The following is a 19,709-nucleotide window of genomic DNA, read 5'->3' as shown; positions in this document are numbered from 1 at the left end:
TCTCCTCCTCAAGCACATTCATGGCGTGTAGCGGGACACTCTTACGTTTAACACCGCATGAAAGCCACTTTTAATTCTATGAAACAGCTACCTGATTCCCAATATGGCGTGCAATCTTTTCGTGACGTATTTCGATTGACACAGTTGCTGAAAAATTAATCGCAAGTTTTACCTCCATATTAGAATTGTTTATCCTCAATTCGTAAGCCGAAACATGTTCAGGTATCGTCTGACAGTAGCGTGTTGTTCTGGGTGGAGATATTACAGTTGCCCGATACGCAGGTTATGTTCGATGATAAAACTATGACATGTTGTTGCATGTAGGCGACTGCAGTAATGCGGTCTGTATCCCTCCCCTGCACTTTGCGCTAGAGATCCGACAGCTGCAACAGAATATGTTTGTCATGGGGCCTTGGGCTCTGCAGTATTGTAATATGAGTCAGCTGCAAAACAGAGTCAAAGCTGACTGTATTGTATCCAGTGCTGTGTTCTAATGCTTACAAGATTTTAATTATTTTCTTAGGTTAAGTGTTTATTTCAAAACTCAAAGGCAAATAAGCAGACTTAACTAATCGTAATCATAGTTAAACAACTTCCATGAAATAAATTCAGCTTTGTGTCCTACAAAACTGTATTTTAAATAACTATACGCAAGACAATGATTAATGGTCAACTTTACGGTCCATCAGCTAGAAATCTGCGTATATATTCCCTGTTACACATCTGATTTAGGTTAGGTTAGGTAAGTATGGTGGCATGAGATTCGAGTCCTGAAATGATCAAATTTTATTGTTCATTTCCGCCTGTCGCTCTTTCGAACACGCTTGGAAGTGAGTGATCTCTTGTAATGTTATCAGTCCAACACTTGATGACATTGGAGTAAATAACATGACCGCCTTGTCAATGCATTTGGCCTATATGGACAGTTCAGTTGGTAAGGCTACATGACAAAAAAGTTTTGCTTTACTTTAAAACATTATTTCGGCTTTCGATAGGAAGTACTGAAGAAAACGGACAAATCTATCAGATGAGCCTGCCTTGTAAAAGTATTTCAAACAAAATTATTCAGAAAATAAGATAGGCGATTAATGACTCATTTATTAATGATGGGATCATTTCCTAAAAGTCTATCTTAATACGCATAAAGGATCAGATTTTGACATTGAATAAATGACAAAATGAATTGACGGAAATCGAACAGAAGACTGTTTCCATGAAGGCCCGGAGTCCCGTGTTTTCCTGACATGACGACTTTTGGTATACATTTGTCTGTCTTAATGGGCAATGTTCTTTTGGTTTCTGTAAACCCCTCTGCTACAGCCTATAAAAAGTAAGAATTATAATGGACAAAAATACACCTTTACCCAATATTTTGTATTGATGTGAAACGTTTTCTCTCACGTTATGACACGAACATAAATTGAGGGCGTTTGAAAACGGGGTGCTTAAGAGAATATTTGGACTGAAGAGGGATTAAGTGACGGGAGGCTGAGGGAATCTGCATAATAAGGATGGCTTCATAATTTTTATTCTACACCTGATGTTATTAAGATGATCAAGTCAAGAAGAATCAAATACACAGGGCATGTGACCATAGAGAAGATGAAAAATGCGTATAGAATTTTTGTTGGAATTCGCGAATGGAAGAGATCACTCACAAGACCTGTCTATCTTAGAGATATGTTACGGTTCTACCAGTGTGTGAAAGGGTCAATTGTAGATTTTTGTAAACGCGGGGAGACATTTCGGGTTCCATAATACAGACCATGTTTAAACTGCTTTAAGTGTGTGAAGTTTTAATAAAGAACCTCTGCCGTGAGTCCGTTATTAACTTCCGTAAATAATTTAGATATTTCAGAAGGCGGAATGAAATAAGTAGGTCCTTTTTGGTTCAAAACAAGCAACTAACAGCAAATACGATATCCCTGTATCTTTGAACAAGTATATACATGTAATTACAGGACTGATTCGTCTTTCTTATAAATTTTCTTCTATGTATCAGTCTGAATTCCCTTGACCTTAACCTCGACAGAAGAACGTCGGGTAAACGTTCTTAAGCAGATGATAACAATGTTGTTTCTCGATAATTACTAGCCAGTCTTAACGCTCTGATATAAATGCCTACAACAATAAATATCGTATATATTATTCTGCAAATGTTTCCTTATTCAAAATACAATTTTAAGTTTGTTTGCTTTATAACGTCTTATTTCGTCCTGGTTTGAATTAATTATACCGTAATTTGGTCAGTAACTCATAATTTATACCAGTGGTATCCAACCTGGGGTACGCGAAGACATCTTAGGGAGTACGTGAAATTAAAAAAAATATATATATTATTTTATTATAAGCACTGAATAATCAGGGCCAGATTCAATACATTATTTTGGATGTAATTTATTTAATTTATTTTAGATGTGGATTATATACTACGTATAACTTGAATTATACACCAACAACTTTGAGGGGAACAAAGTTAAAGAGAAATTATATCTGGGGGTACGCGAACAAAAAGGGTTGAATACAACTTTTCAAATACAATATCAGCTTAAGCAGAGATAGGCACAATTACTAACGACTCAGCTGTATTTATTTCAATGTGCATAATGTCACAAAACGCATGTACTTCAAACAGCGGGTAAAAGTAATTCTTCCATCTGCCCAAAATACTGTGGGAATCTGCAAGCACCATTCTTATTTTCCACCAACTTACTGCAACTAAAAGCGTTTAATATTCAAGTGTTCGTCCACATTCAGATAGACTATTAAGGAACCTGCAGATTTGTGACCCTGTTCAGAAAATCCCGCCAGTGGACAGAAAGCTGAATTAGTTCAGTCCACTTCCTATCTTTGACATCCTACGCAATGCAGACAGCTCCCCGATGCTTTAAGCTGATCACTCATCTTGCCCGCAGAACTGTCAAGTTCCTGGTTGATGAACAGCCCTGTCCGTTGCCAGAGACAGGAGCGCCGTCACAGACTGCTGTCAAGTTCCTGAATTAGCCGCATGGTGGCGACTAAAAATTCTATGGCAACAAGACATCTGTGACACCTCTCAAGTCAGCTGCTAATTGTTGCTTCGGCGTTCTTTTTGTACAGGGAGAACCGCAAATATTTCACCTATTCTACTGTAATGCGTTTCCTTCCGTTGTGGTAAGGCTTGAAATTTGCTGCAAAGTTTGTGTGGACTAATTAATATTGCAACAGATGTTACAGTTTTCACATCGCTCTATTTAAAAACCTTTCTCTGCTGGGCATGGCATTCTTAATTCAAAAGTCCTGTCCCCTCTGATATGAATATGTTTGTTGCTTGAGAAGATCAGTAAAAGAAACGAATACACTATCTCAACAGTCACAGAACTTCACTTCCCAATAATAAAAGTTAGGTCTGTACCTTACCATGAAGTTTTCGTTATTAACTATCACCATGAAAGGGAGCATTGCCTGAGAAGTTATGCGACCCGAAGGCTCATTTGACTGTGTTCAAGTGAGCCTGATATTGCTATATATTCAAAAAGTATCGTCTAATTGCTAGACTCTGTATATGATTTCGTAACTTGCTTGTGGTTGATTGTAAAGACTTTTCAGAACCCCTTCCAACTCCAAAGCATGGGACCACCCCTTGTCTACTTTCATCCACTGCTTGTTCAATATATTCGCAGCGACTTTCCATATGTGGAGGCCTGCAAAGCTGTCGTCTTACTACAGACTAAAATAACAAGCATAATGTTATGACCGAGTTCCTGCTTTGTAATCAAGATATTCCAAATAAAAATCTCTGCCCGAAGGAGGCTGCCTTAGCCTTTTCTCTACCTTCAGGCAAATTCAGAGATATTACTTAAGTTGGGTCACAACCGCTTCCTTCCATACAATTCTTACTCAATTTCTTTATTTATATTTATTTAGTGTTCTGTCTGAGGACAGGTCCATATGAACAGGATCCGTCCATCCTTTTCTCGGACTGGGACCTGTTCATATACGTTCTTGGCAGATGATCCAGAAGTGGTTTGCCATTGCCTTCTTCTGTGTGTGAATGGAGTAATTGTTGGGATGCCACGGAGGAAAACTCCGTGTTGCCTAGACCACGGCCTTGCCTAACACAAGTTATAAATTCGGGCACCGCCGGGAATCGAACCCGAGACCCCAGCGTTCTAACCGCTAGACCACCGTGGCTATATTCTTACTGAATACTCATCAATAATGTTCTCATTACACGATACATTTTCTGAGTTAAATGTCCCATCCATAAATAGACGGATAACTTTCTTTATACAAGGAACAGTATAAAAGAGTTAAAAATCTTATTCGTTTTGCCATAAGTTTGTATAGAAAATCACTGTCTACCTGTTCGCAGTTATTCCAAGAACGTAAACAGTCTTGATAAATATGATACCGTCTGTACAAGTGATTAGAATTTAGCTGCAATGATTTTGAATCTGATACCGGGAACAAATACGGTCGGTGAAGCAGGAGACATCACATATTAGTGGTATTAAACGAGAAGTCCAAATATCCGCTAGATGGTTTATAAAACTTGTCTGCAGTCATACGACTTCTGACAGCCTCGCTGCTTGTCCGTTTCCACTGCCCTGTGAATCCTCGTGTTGCTAGGTACCCAGTGTGTAAACTCACCTCCAGTTTAAATTTTTATGCGGTGTCTTAAGTTTTTCAATAGCTCACGTGACAGGGCCCAATGTGATGGAGTTCATTAAAAGTCTCGACGCAAGCAAAAAAGTGCCGCATTAATGGTTTAATGGCCCGTCGCTAAGTTTTAAATGACATTCAGCCGCTGTCGGCCAGAGGGCAGACCGACAGGATACTTTACCGCGTGCTGCATAATTCACAGCTCCACAACCGGCCTGCCATCTGCCGGCCAAACAAATAACCAAAACAAATGTATGGCTAAAACAAATGAGAGGCGCCAACAACTGTTGTGTCCCGCGCTGGGATGTGTTTGTGTGACGAGTTTTCTGAAACGTTTCTACAAATGCCCCAAAAAAATATTTTTGGAAAGGAAAATGCAGTTTTTTTGGTATGTGTGGGGGCGATCATGAGTTCAGTCAGCAACATGACCGGGTTCGATTCCCAACAAGAGCAGTGCTTCTAACTTCATCACCATTCATTTCAAAATGTTACCGAGGTTTGAAAGTTTGGAACTTTGTATCAACTCCTTTAACATCCCAATACAGCATGTTACTTGTGTACATCGGCAGCTTTATCAAGAAAGCTAATCAAAGCACGAGAAACTATAAATATAACACAATTCTGGTATGGGAACACACAAATTGTAATTCTTCACGTTTTATGCACACGCACAAGGTAATTTATCTTGTCGCTAAATTATATAAAAAAAAATTAATCCATCAACGTGTTGTAAGTCCTCCCAGTTTCTGTTATCTTGGGGCTGTTTAATTCGCTTCAAATTTCAGAAAATAAATTACGAAGGTCAATTTTAATATTATCCTCCCCACTTACTCCAAAGTGACACTTATGAGGTCACATGACCTGAACATCTCCTACATCATCAGTGCTGACAGTAACAAACTCTTTGCAGACACACTCGAACCACAGACAAAGCTTAAAATATAGCAAGAATATCAGCGCAAAGTGACGTGAGTCATCTGTTTATTCCGCCAGCTACAAATGTTCTCAACAACGAAGAAATTAGACAGGTATAGATGAGGCCGAGGGGCAGACGCTCTGTATATCGTGAGAATCACTTCACGTGCTCCACGGGAAAGCCCGTGTGTGCGCGCGCGTTCGTTGGCCGTATCTGTGGCATAACAGAGAACAGGCTTGAACCAAGGACATTAAGATACAATACCTTTACTCGGTCATTAAAGCGATCAGATCAGTGCTCGCCCCCCTCTCGATGTTATGACGGAACACACCCTTCCGACGCGGCGCGGCGGGAGGAAAGCAGTCCATTTCTTTAGCAACCGCACAGAAACACGTTTCTATGCCATTTTACTTTCCAGTAAAGGGAAGCCTCCGCTCTTGCAATATTTAGCTCCTACCAGTAAAACCAACACGGCGGAGGGTTAATTTCTGGCTTCAGAGAGAGAATATTAGAATATGTTAAAATGGTGTACAACGGAAGCATGTAGCTGTTTATGAACCTTAACAAACAGATGGTTAAATAACAGCACATTAACGGTTTTAATTACGTCCTGGATTAAATAATACATACGTGCTCATACACGTTCAGATAACGGTGCTTGAGTTCCTGGTCTTGCGCTCCGACATCTTATAGTTATTAAACTATTCATTAATTACATTATTCTGTACTGCTGCTACTTAAAAGTGTAATATGCTTTCCGGGTTGTTGTGCAGTGTAGTGTGGTACACGATTACTGACGTTTTAGGGCATCTTTTATCAGTAAGCACCTCTGAAACGTCGGCATACTACGACATAACCCAGAAGAGAATCAACTTTGTATTAGCCACCATGACAACCTTAAGCCTCACTTAGATTATAGGTTGACGACATCAACAAACAACTAAAGTTTCAGAGAAATGTCAACAAGTGATCTTCCTACGGCACTCCCACTGCACATAGAAATATGCGATGTCTTACCTCCAAGGACTTTCGATATACGTAAAGGTTCTAAGGGATGAATATAATGGAAATGATGGGCAAGTTTCTCATAATAATACGCCGGTACACGTTTAACTTACAGTACTCGTAAAGTACAGTAAGGGCCAGATTACTTGCTACCTGAGCTCCAAAGTGTTTTAGATAGTTGTACTCGGCACGGCCTGGTCGGTGAATGGAACGGCCGGGTAGAACGGGTAGGAAAAGCGTGGAGGTGCGCGCGCAATTCTTATCACCTTGCTCCTCACCCACGCGCCAAGAACTTGCAAGTAATCTGGTCCTTACTAAATGAGGCTCTAGTTCACTCCGCTAACCCACAGTTGTTACTGACAGACACACAGACATGTGACGAATCAAAAACAACAAATTTCTACCTTCATTGTCCTGTTCGTCTTTCTTTCGTCTAACAACACAACACCGCATCGTGTAGGTGTGGATCTGGTGGCAAAGTGTTACAAAGCGGTCGCCCCGCAGTGAGCTCGTGTGTTCCGCTGCTAACCACAAAGAGTGGCGTCACCCTGTGCAAATCTGCTGTCAACCCAGATTCAATTACGATTTTATCTGTAAAATAGATGACAGTTATTTCCAGGGACTCCATGAAGAGACGAGGGTGGCAAGCGATTCCCGACTTTATGCTCCCGTAGCTGTGTGCGCTCGGCTCAACTGTTTTGAAACACTCTAGGCTAATTCACTTGTCGCCCCATCTTCAGCCTAACGACGTTAAAAACTCCGTGTCCACTCCACGGTCCTTGCGTTGACTCCCGGGGCTATACTCAGTTGGGAAGTTTGCGGTTCGCTTGGTTTCCTGTGGTATTTACTGGGTGTTTCGCAATTTAGTACGCAATATGAATAGTACGTAATTATTGCAAAACATTCACTACAAGGACTGATACGTTTTTTGGCAGCGAAGAAAAGTATCTGCTGGATGTTGCACGGTACATCCAATTGCAACGCGGTTGAGTACAGCGCAGATTCGATTATACGCGGTCTGACAAATATGCTGTAGTGGCACACGAAGAATTACACTGATGTCTAAGAATCCAAATACGGTTTAGCTTTTGGTATGTATTTGTACAAAGATGTTGGGTTTTTTATTCGGCGTATGTTCGCGATTACCTCCTCCCGCGTCATTCGCCCCCTCTTCGTCTCACAAACCTTACGAACGGCGATCTCAGTATCGCTTACGCTGTGACTTTGTTAATTATCATAGTTTTGTTTTCCTCGTATTTCGTTATTCATGAAATTGCCTTGGACAGAATTATGGAATCAAAGCGTAGACGTAAATTTGATAATGAAACCAAGAAAAGTTGGAAGGTTATGAAAATAGATGAGACAAAGATTCTAGATACTTTGCGGGGCGGTAAGTGGGCAACAGTATTTGGCCTAACATTCCGGTGATATTCTTAATGATTAACTATCCTATATTGTTTAACATTCATAAATGAATTACAGTATATTATTTTTCATTTATGTGTTCCCGGTTTGCCATTAATCTCATATAGTATGGAGTTCGTTCAACGCAAATCACAGAACGTATGTGTTCCCTGCGTTGGACAATCATTTACTATTTTTGCTATTTGATTTTTTTCTAAATTATCTCCAAGAATGCTGAAAATTGTAACGATGGCATGATTCACAGAATGTTCGAAAATAAGCGAAATTTATGTTTTTCGTGCAACCATATTTTGAGACTTCAGATGGGTTTTCCGCCCTTCAGTTCTGTCGTCGGTAGTCACACTCCAAAATGTGTAAATTTCTGCTACCGAGTGATTTACAGTCTTAGTTGAAAGAAAGATGTGCCTAGAAATAACTGTGAAATTTTTCATGGTTTTGTTAGTGATATATTCGCCACGTAGCTCGTTGTGTTGAACTAAGTAACTAAGCAATGCTAATAGTGGAACCTACTGTAAAGATATCACTGTTAAGAACATTACGGAGACAGAAAGATAATATTAAAATTGTTCCTTATTATACGTAAAGTGATCCAAAATGGGATGAAGAATGAAAATGGTGAACGCTGTGGAACACTTTGGTGTGCACTGACGTACCCCTGCGGGCATCTAACGTGGAGCCTACCCCCACTTTTTACATACGCCCTATGTCTTCGAAGTTGGAGCACGTGAGATCTGACCTCTCGCTGTTTAAAATGTACAGATTTTAAATTCTGCATTTATTAGGCAATTCAGTAAAACATCCACTGGTTACATAACCCGTATAAGGTTATTAGAATTAACGCAGACGTTTCGGCAAGTACCAGTTCTATTCATCACAATTTATGTATCAAAAACTTCATAAAGGATTTTAAGTGTGCCTTCCGGTCATTTAATACTTACTACTTCAACTGCAGAGATAAAAAAAATTACTGCATGTAATGGGACTGGAAAGTGATCATTATTAAAGATGAATAGATAAGGAGGTGGAAGGAAACGGTCCAGTAGACTTCAAAGTTCTATTCCTGGCTCTTGGCGACACGCCGAGTGACTCACGGTTCCGTCACAAAGTGACCAGCAGTGTCGCCCTCATCTGGCTTTCGCGGTAATTTCATTTTAAAATGCTGTGCTTCGTATCAGTAATCTGTTGGTTGCCCAGCGCACTATCTCGCGGCCACAATGAGAAGCCTAATTTCATTGCGAACCCATTAGAGAAAGGCGATATCTCCACTGAAGAACACCCATAGTGCAGCATTCTGCAGCCAGGGTGGAGCGTGGAGTCAGTTTATAGCTCAATGCAAATACTACACCAGGCGTAGCAACTTCTTATTACCGAGGATCACATTGGCTGGCTATTCGAGTCTTTTCCGAAGGTCTTGGACAGAAAGCAAAACTCTTTTTCTTTAATTCAAAGAACATAGGCCTAAAACCCGTAGTCAATTGAAAACGATAGCTGTATTTCTCCATAGAATTAACTTTATTGTAAAGACATTGTTTATTAGCTTTTAGACAGTTTTGGTATCAAGTAATTGTTAATTTTTATAACCTCAATTATTAATATCAAAATAATTTAAATTTCATGCGGTTTGGAAAAGGCACATTGTAACTTTGGGCACTAACGACACTATCTTGACTTTATAGGCGTACATATACAAGTTTTATTCATTAAAATCTTTGCCCTTCTGTCAATGGTTAATTCCCATTACATGTGATTGAACTCGTAAAAATGTTTGGCCACGTTCGACCCGCAGGCTGCTAATCACTAGACTACAGTAACAACTTCCATTAGACACCCCTACGAAGTTAATAGTCTCGTCGCATACACTGTATTCACAGGTTGAATTAAATTTCATTGCTAATTCTTTAGGGTCAGAATGGCTGAACTCATTTCACTTGGATTTATAAGAGATAAGCCATAAATTGATACAGGATTTATGAAATTTTTCAGTTCCCCTGAGACATATGCTATATTAAAATAGGTTACTTTTTACAAATACGTCAGATCTTTCATAAAGTTACAGTAAAATATGTAGCAAACAAGGAGGTAATACATGAAGTAAAAGTTAGAATTGGCTGTCTTCTGGAATACTGGTGGTCGGCCGACTACCCGTTGACACGTCCCAGAAGACAGCCACCTTCATACTGGAAGCCTTGAGAACCACAAATCTCACCAATTAATTAGAATTGCCCCAAGAATCAGCTGATGAAGTCTTAATATTTTATCTCGGAACACTCTAATGTGTCAAAGAGACATGACAACAGACCACAAAATTTCGCCTCACGGAAACTGGGTACGAAATTGTACATGACCATAAATATGTACGCACATATAAATCCTTACCCTATAAGAATGCAGGCATAAGAAAACATAACATAAGACATGTTCAATAAAACTATCAATGTTTATCCAGTGTGTGTGTTACAGTTTTTAATTACGAAACACAATACATTGCCTTGTTTCTGACTATAACGTGGGAATATGCAATTTCTCGTAAAAATTCGTGGCACACAGGTTGAGGAACACTGTTATCTAGTGACCCACGCAGTCTGAAGAGTCACTTTTGAACTAACTAGTGTCCTTTTTAGTAAAATTTGACACGAATTCTGTAGAAACACCAAAATGTTTTCTCATATACATTTAATTCTTCAGTCACGTGCGTGCACCATGTGACAAACTCAGTGTTCACGTGAAGTACCCAATATGGTCTTCTTCTGTTTCGGCTTCCTAGTCACTACCAGACGAACAAACATTCTCCTTGTCTGATATAATGGAGATTAAAACCAAGGTACTCCCTCCTGTGTGTTTATCGTTGATCAGCAAGAAACTGTTTACCTGAAACTTATTACATGCAACCAAGATGGCGCAACTGAAGCTCAGACTACACACAACAGTGTGGAGAAACAATTTTTTTGTGTTATTTATTTCATGGTAGTAGGATGTATCTGGTTTCCTCTGTCTATGACCCGACTAATATTCTAAAATCATTACAGCGTCTCGAAAACTGGACTTATTTCCGTTCTCACGTTAAAAAGTTGCGAGTGCCAATGTAGTTATAAAACTCTGCTGTCAATCACATGACCTTTCACCGGTAAAGGAACTACGCAATTTATAAAGCATTTCGTTCGGAATTCTAACTGGTGGACAAAATCTAGAAAAGCAGTTAATAGTAAATTATGAAATATCTGCTTCTAGGATTCCACACTTCGTGTCGGTAGTGTACCAGCTGTATAAAAGTGCGAATTGAAATTTTTTGGTATCGTTGAATGTTGGCGGTACAAACTTAATGCCAGCAGTGTGTCTGGTAGTGAGATGAATTTTATACCATTCCGCAGTCAACACTGAAACACATCGCCCTGTTGCGCATCATTATTCCTTCGAAAGTAAACATGTGATGTTAATTACAGAATCCAAAATTCTGTCTGTGTGTCGCGTCGCAAAGCTAAAGGGGGACCTGCACCGCCGGATGCAGCACTGGACCAGAACTTGCGAGGGTTGCAGGGGGGGGGGGGGGGGGAAGCTAATGTCCAGGTCTAAAACTTTCTCCGGACGTGATGACGATAATTCTGCCGCCACTCGCCTGCGGCGCCCCTGTCGGAAGACAGCAAGAGTGGCACAGGTGTCTCTGAGGCGTCCCAGGATACGTAGGTAGCGTCATGCAATACGATGGACGCGGGTTTATAGCTCATCCCATTCACGTATCCACCCGCCTGAACCAAACCCAAGTTAAAAGCCCAGAGCCGGCAATGTAGAAGCCTACCCGGCCAGCAGATATTGCTGCAAACAAATTCTGCATTCGAAAGTTCTGTTCTCGTACAATAGAAATATGAAACTACACTTTATAACGTACGAGCTGGGCGGCTGGCACTTCGACTCATAGCAATAAACTTCTTTACTTAGAATATTCTACCTTGAATTTGAATGTCTCGCAAAACCGGCCATTCGGAAAACCGATAGAAAATGGAAAAATAATATTAAAATTTATAAAAGCAAACAGCTGAATGTAATCTTTGGTTTCACAAATTAAAATCTGTGATTACAGTTCAGTACTGGTTCCAATTAAATTTAGAGGAGAAACCACTGGTATGACAACTTTGTGACAATTGAAGATCTCCGAACGACCACCACGAATTGAACAAACGACGGATTAAGTCAGAGTAGAACTTCAACACAGCATAGACATCTGTCGCTTGACGTCATGACGCACACACTGAACACGTGAAATCTCGAAGTGTTTCTGCACATCCTGAAGTCATTTTACTTCTGTAACCGCCTTGGTTCATCAAATATAGCACATCGTAATATTCTTATTCAATCTGATGTGTGACTGTAGCGTCAGAACCTGCAATGGGCAATACACCTCGCTGAAGACTTGTTCCCACAATATGGCCTCGCAAATCTCCTCCCCGCTGTGATGTAACTTTGATTTTGCAATGGGCGAAACATGTTTCGCTTTTGCACTCAGTGTGATGTCACGACATGGCCGGATACCACACTAAGCGGCCCTCTTAATAATCCGTTCGGCGGAGGGAAGGGATTTGTACTCTTGAACACAGCACAGGCTGCTGGTATCGATATATCGCCGTCAACAGTCGATATTAAAAACAAAGGATTCTAAAGCGAGTTCGAAAGGAGTAACTCAAGTCAACAAAGAAGAAAACTGATGTACCGACTGGAACCTATGAGTAAGCTATGACAGAACGAAGCAAAGGACATTAGATAATTTGTACTCTTCGGCCATTTTTGTTTAAGTGCGTGGAACGAAGAGCACGCACATAGGGAATTAAGAATCAGCAGATGAACATCTCTCAGGAGACATGCAAGACTTCATTTAGATTGTAGGAAGACGTAGTGTTCCATTTCTAGCGGATGTGACTACACGCCTGTGGATATTAGCTGGGTGGGGTGCTACAAAGTTTCGGAACGAGAATGGAGTGTAAGAGGCTAGTGAGGGGGAGGAATTATAGCGAGCAGGGTGTGGGAGGGAGCAAGGCTTCTTCACAAGATTTACATAGGATTATTTACTTGATACGCCCAACGTATCTTTTTTCCCAAAAACTTGCGTCGCAAGAGAAGGCGTGTAATTGGGAACTGTTTTTACACTGACAGGGATTAAGAACTTCGGATCTCTCTTTTTACTTTCCTCCCTTTTCCTCAGTCACACCACGCAAATCCCCTCCCCCCCAGCCCGTTTTCTCCCATCGTACTACCATCGTGTCCTTGTTATAACACTCATTGGAATATTTATGGCTGATGCAGCGCTGTTAAACAAGATATACCTTCTTCTTTCTCATATTGAATTTGATTTATTTTCCCTTCCTGTACTCTAAATATTTTAAGTTTTATTTTCTTCATTTCGCTTCTTATATTCCCAGTCCGTTCCTCTACATTCCTCATCGCTTCCTTCCCGTTCCTTACCTTCATACCCTTTTAGACCGGCTGTGTATATGCACTTAATTTTTCCTTAGATCTTACCCCCCCCCCCCTTCGCTTGTTCCTACGTAATTATGACTTCGTGTGTGCAAAACATTCAACCTCCTTTCCAAAAGCCCCATTCCTCAAGAAGCCACTTGTTTGCAATGTTCGATGTTTCTACGTGTTGTTTCAAGCATCAGTTTGGATAGATGAACCATTCCATTACAAGAACTAGACAATGAATAACACTTCCTACATAAGAATCAGTAATACGAACGCTTGAGGACGTCACATTTTTTGTTCTAAACTAAAATCCTATTATTAATGTCAACACCAACAGAGGACAGTTCAGATCTCAAGCTGTGACAGAACCGTCTTCAGGAAGGTAGCTCGTAACGCAGTTGGTTCAAATCACCTGACGATAAACAAGACGCATGTCCATTTCACGATTCGTTTACCAAAATCGAGTAATGCCTGTTTGTGTTGCCTGCGGGCGTGGCGCCACCAGCGGGAACGGAGTGTACGCGATGAAGGACGGTAATGGAGGATTAACGGGGAATCCCCAGGGCTTTACTCGAGACAGAAGAGGGTTTAAACAAACGGGCGATTAGTAGACTCAGGAGGCGGCGAGCGGATAGCAGATTTATGGTTCCTGTAAGCCGGCATTTTTCTGCATTAAATGACATTACAACGATCTACAACTTGGACGGAGAGCACCGAAAGACGAAGATGCAGCGTCTAGCTGTCTGAGTCTGCTCCAGGAGTAACACACTCTTTATTTCTTCAGAATTTGAAATCCTCGCATACGAAAAATGAGAAAAAATATGGAAGGGAAGGAAAGATAAATATGAATAAATGTAAATATGTAGAAAATAAAACAGGAAAACTAATACTGTCATTAAATTGTTAAAGCTCCCTGCTGGGTATTTTATAGCGCTGGTCAGAGTAAACAATTTTCACTATGTCCCTTCAGTTGACACTAGTTTTATAAGAAAATAATAGCTTTTCTTACAACTAGTATCTTCTTATACCTGGTATTAAATTATTTAATATTTTTGCTTTAAATAATACGAGAAAATCCGTAGTAGATTTGCAATCTAAAACTACTCGCGTGGCATTGGTTGAAGAAAATGTGTAGGCATGCAAGTGATATCACGCTACACAGTTCTACGTCCCGATAAAACATGGCGACAGATTTCTGAGTTTTCTGAAGTACCTCCTTGTATATTGAACGTAAAAGGATTCGGTCGTGCGTTAGTTAAATTTGTAAATCAGAATTAAAGAATTCCTACGACATTAAAACTAAAATAAAACTATTCTCTCATAATGTGGGAGATTTCAAGCAAGCAAATATTTGTAAACATGTTTGATTTACAATACGAAGAGCCATGTGATGAAGCTGAAGTCGATAGTCGCATAGATTTTTACATGTATCCGTTTACTTGAGTCGTTTTAACACGCAAACGCATGTAGGTAAATTTTGTGTAAATATTCGTTGCCCATATGAGCGTGTCAGCCATTCTGCCGTCTCGCTTCATTTGTTCCGACAGTCAACTTTTATCATGTTTCCTCCTGAATGCTAGTTCGCTTTACACTCGCTAAATCTGTTGTAACGTGGCGCCCTTATCAGACCATATTTCCATGGCCAACTCTACAGACACTTTTCGTTTTTACAACTGAGTATCTTAGAGCTTAGTTATGCATTGGGGTCGGAATTCGATCACAGGACAGCGACAAATCGCATGAGAATTTGGAGTAATAATTACTATAGCATTTACATTAAGACTTTAAAATGCAACTAGACCAACGCTCTGAGAATCATACATGTTAGTGTTTGTGTTGACTCGTATCGGTAAAACCTGGAAGCACTTGGTGGTGAGTCATGCAGTTCCAACCGGGAAATGACAGTTGCGTTCAGCTTTGCCAGTTAACGCACTGTATAACCATTACATTGGGCTATCACAGGTAGCATGAGACAAATACCAGTATTCGGAACTACGCAACAATTCTGTTTGAAGATTTTATCCAACATTCTATTGTTTTATTAAAATTAATGGTAATACAGAATAATCCCACTGACAGGGCAGTGGCCTACGTAAATCGAAGCACGTACGTACGGCCTAAAGATGATAATATTTAGAATCGAAACATTTAATATATCGACAACGCCTATAACCTCGTTAAAATGTACGTACAACAACATAGAGCAGTGACACAAACTATAACTACGGTATTTTGATAAAGAAAGAACAAATAGCTAAGTTCTAATATAAATTAAAACAAAGTATTCACATTTATTTAGTCTGTTACCGCATAAAATAAATAAAATTACAGTGGGCTTAAAATACATCGCCAAATACTTCAGGATCCTAAAATGTGCCACATCATTGGCAAGTGCATTTAGTGATTGTATGGTATTATTGTACTACATTTGAGAACAAATGACGTTTTTAAAGTGATGCTGCACACAAGGCCTTGTCCTGCCAGCAGAGAAATCGGCTTACGACGTAATAAGACAAATAACCACGATCCGACAGTAACAATTCATAAAGTTGCCTAGCAACGCACCCACACCATTTCCAGTCGAAGTCAATACAATACGTGAAGCCAGTGTTCAGAAATCGATCCTGAATATGAGACAGACAGACAGACACACTAGGTTTACTGGGACTCGATAATTCTGTAATTACAGTTCTGTTTCGATTGCCCTCTTTACGCTGAACGATAGGCATTTGTATAACGGAAAGCCGTCTCTACCGGAGCGTTTTGTAAACTCGATACGTACGTGTGTGTAATGGTTCGCAAATCCCCCGATAGAAGTAAAATACAACTGGCGCGTGACGAAGCGCTTTTATGACAACGCGGATAGGATTTCTCAAGTAACATGACGGTGATGTCACTTTGTGGCAGAGGCGTTGAGGTGTACAACTCAAGTGAGCCATGCTGGTTTCAGGAACACCGACCAAATGTTTTCTTTGTCAAGAAGTTTTTTCTTTCACACTGAAACACTGTATTCAATTAGACCACTAGTGTTCAATACATGATTATCCGTACTTCACATTGCGGTCAGCGCAGAAATTACATAATGAACGAGTAAAAATATAAACACTTACAATCTATCAGATTGGAGGCCGAGAAGTTTCTCATTTTCTTGAAACCTTAAAATTAAACGTGTGAATCATTTGAACGTTCACTTGGAGCCGGGAAGCTGCGGACTGAAAGACAGGGGTTTGATTCTCGTCATATGCCATCGCTTATTGAATGGCTCTGCGGTCCACCCAGCCTCCTAAACGATGGCTTCGGGGGGATTAAGAGGCCGTAGTCTGAAGATGATTGCCCATCTTCATCTAGCACTTAGTTTAAGAATGCACGGAAATACACCTCCATGACCTCATACTCCATCACAGCGTAGCGCGTAGGTACAGAGCCAATTTGGGATTGTTCAGTGTGTAACAAACGCTTCCGCTGTGTTCATTAAAACATTCAGCTCTTTAATAGCAATACCAGGAAGTTTAATACCGCTAATAAAAGAAACCTTGTAACTGGACACGATCTCAAGTCTTCCATCTGCCTGTCATTATCAGAATTTTTATCTTTAATAGTCATTTCAGTCTTATCCTTATGTTTTTTTTCGGTATCTAGCATTATTCAAGAATTACCCACTATAAGGGCGATATTCCTAATGATGGAAAAATCAAGCACCCCTGAAACGTCGGTAATCTTCTACCAGACTACACAGCGCAACCCATCAAACAGCCATCATAATAATCTTATCCGTGAGAACCTCAGATCTCGTCTATCCACAATTCCTTAGGCTACGTGTACACCCAATCGCTCAGATACTCGTAATGTAATGTCCTAAACTGCTGGCTTAATCGTTGTGAAGTGTAAATATTTTCCTCAGTACTTCTCTCTTAAACAACTGTAATCTACTTTATTATCCCCGAAGCGTTTAAGTTTAATAATAACCACACAAATCAAGTGGTGTGTTTTGCTTTGTGTATCTCAGCACTTGGATAAGTGAAGGCAGTGAATGTTATTTAACATTATCATTAGTTTTAATGTTATAAAGGCTTGTGATCACTGAATCAGACAAATTCAGTCCTAAATAATATTCTAACCAGAATCAAAAACCTTAACACAACCTGGTCATTGGTATTTTTCCAATATATTACTACATTTCAAGGTTATTTATATAGACAAATGTCTTACCTCTCAAACTTCGTTGAAGTAAACTTCATGTCTTCCAATTTGTCCTGCGGTCGTTAAACACTTCATGCAATAAACACTTTCAGGCACTAATCTGTTGCAAAGCGTTGTAGCAGAGAGGATTAATAATAATCACAAATATGTACCTTGCGCCATCTGACCACAACAAGAAACGACCCTGAAGTTCGTGTGACGAACGCTCCGTCCGAGAGTAAGCCGGGAATTGAGCACACAAGAAGCGTAACAAGATGGCAGCTGCAGTGACGTCATGAACAGTTGAAACTCGTCTCCGCGGAGGCCAGGACTGGTATAAACGGACACCGTTCTTAGAAGAATGTACGAATGGGGATGGGTGACCGTTTCTAAAATGACTATTTCTAGATGTTTAGGTGCGGCGTTTGGAAAATTTCTTTTAAACTACGAACCTATTGGTTTGATAAAACTCAATATGATAGACGCACACAAAATTTGTAGAATGTGGTCTTCTGGGATGAAGATAGGAACGATAATTTCCTCCGAAACGTTTGTAACTGCCCACGGCGCCATGACAAAGAAGACAAAAACCTACATTTTAAACTCTACGAGAACCTCAGATATCAGATATACCAGGCTTTTGATTTGCTTTGGTTGAGTTAATTTTAAGGAAAACTTAATTTTAAAACCTAAGTGAAATTTTAAGTCTTTCGGGTCCTTGAACATATTTCGACAAAACTTAATACAGCCTACCCTACTTCAATGATAAGGAACTATCGTAATTTTATTCGCTTTATATGTTTTCTGAAAACTGGAGAGCTCTTTTTGGGCAGAGCAATTGACCTGTCGTAAGACAGAACACTGAATTAAAAAAAAAGTTTTTTTGCCAATTTTACTGAGGGGCTCGCTCGGTAACTATTCCGACCACACCACAGTTTTGTCTTGTCACTGATTTCGAGAAAATAATTAGTACCCACAACAAAAATATCTATTAACGTGTACCACTGATAGCGTCGTCCAAGCTCCATGTCGTGTACGTGTTGTCCTTCATAGTAACGCGTTGCCTATGGTTAGACACGAGACACATGGGCAACAAACCACGTCTCCCTTACGTCACTTTTCCTTACACTCAAGACAGCCGGTAGTCCGGCAGCTCCGAACCGGCTGCGCCATAAAGTCAAATGGGACGTTTCTAGAAATTACGTAAGTCCTTTTCACGTTATTCATATTAGGGGGGGAGGGATCAGGGTTCAACTTGAGTGCTACATGCCTCGATAACAGAATTTTTGTAGTTGTTATAAGCCCAACAACAAAACATCACGCATGCGCATCAAAGTCCCTTCTACCACTACGCTCAGTTTACCCACCCTTTGGCCATTACTTACCGCGGGAAAAAATATGGTCGGATACTTTTTGGACAGACGTCGTAAAATCACCTTAAACGTCTTGTTTGATTATGAGTAGCTGCAACGTGTGAGATATTAGAGGAAATTATTAAAATATTTGTTATGGATACAGAGTATGAAACGGGATATAAGAACGACTGCTTATGGTACAACTTGAATTACAGGCGTGCGATAAACATTCATCTAAAATACGGACACGTTTTATAGAACATTTGAATAGGCGGGCCTGTAATAATTTCAGCTGTTGATAGATACATATTTAATCATAATACTCTCTGCCCTTATGGAACCCGAGGTTTAACCTCCGTTAGTACAAAAGTACTGCATTCGACCCTTGCCTAACTCAAATCAGTAACCCCTTGGGTTCATATTTTCTACGAGATACATTTTAATGTGATACGCAGATCTTTAAGTGGTATCTTTCCGCTGGGTTTTCCACCATAATTTTGTAATCATTTATTGGTTCTTCGTGTATTCTAGATGCCGTAAATGTAATTATTCCCACAGTCTCAAAGCAATTACTTTAATAAGTGATTTTTTTTTGTCGAGATCTGCACCAAGAGAAATCGTAGGGATATTCGTGTTAAAAGTGAATAGTATGGCAGGACTGGAAGCTGCAAATCCGCACGATTCTCCTGTGAGAAAAGAACTTTGAGGTAAATAGAAATAAAAACACTTTATCA

The 19,709-nt window shown here is 40.0% G+C and overlaps 1 protein-coding gene across 1 annotated transcript in view; it reads right to left on the bottom strand.

Annotated features, from left to right (window-relative positions):
• Positions 1 to 17,970, bottom strand: part of LOC110831755 (LIM domain only protein 3) — a 233,735-nt gene extending 215,765 nt beyond the window's left edge. Inside the window, exon 1 of the mRNA XM_022068108.2 lies at positions 17,651 to 17,970. The gene's annotated coding sequence lies outside the window, so the exon portion shown is untranslated. The remainder of the gene's footprint in view (positions 1 to 17,650) is intronic.
• Positions 17,971 to 19,709: the final 1,739 nt, after the last annotated feature.

The sequence above is a fragment of the Zootermopsis nevadensis genome, unplaced genomic scaffold, assembly GCF_977971745.1.
Source record: "Zootermopsis nevadensis isolate Lab colony 2312 unplaced genomic scaffold, Znev_1.0 Znev_ptg000028l, whole genome shotgun sequence".
Classification (NCBI taxonomy): Eukaryota; Metazoa; Arthropoda; class Insecta; order Blattodea; family Termopsidae; genus Zootermopsis; species Zootermopsis nevadensis.
Note: the sequence above shows the minus strand (reverse complement) of the source record. Positions and strands in the feature narration are given on the sequence as shown.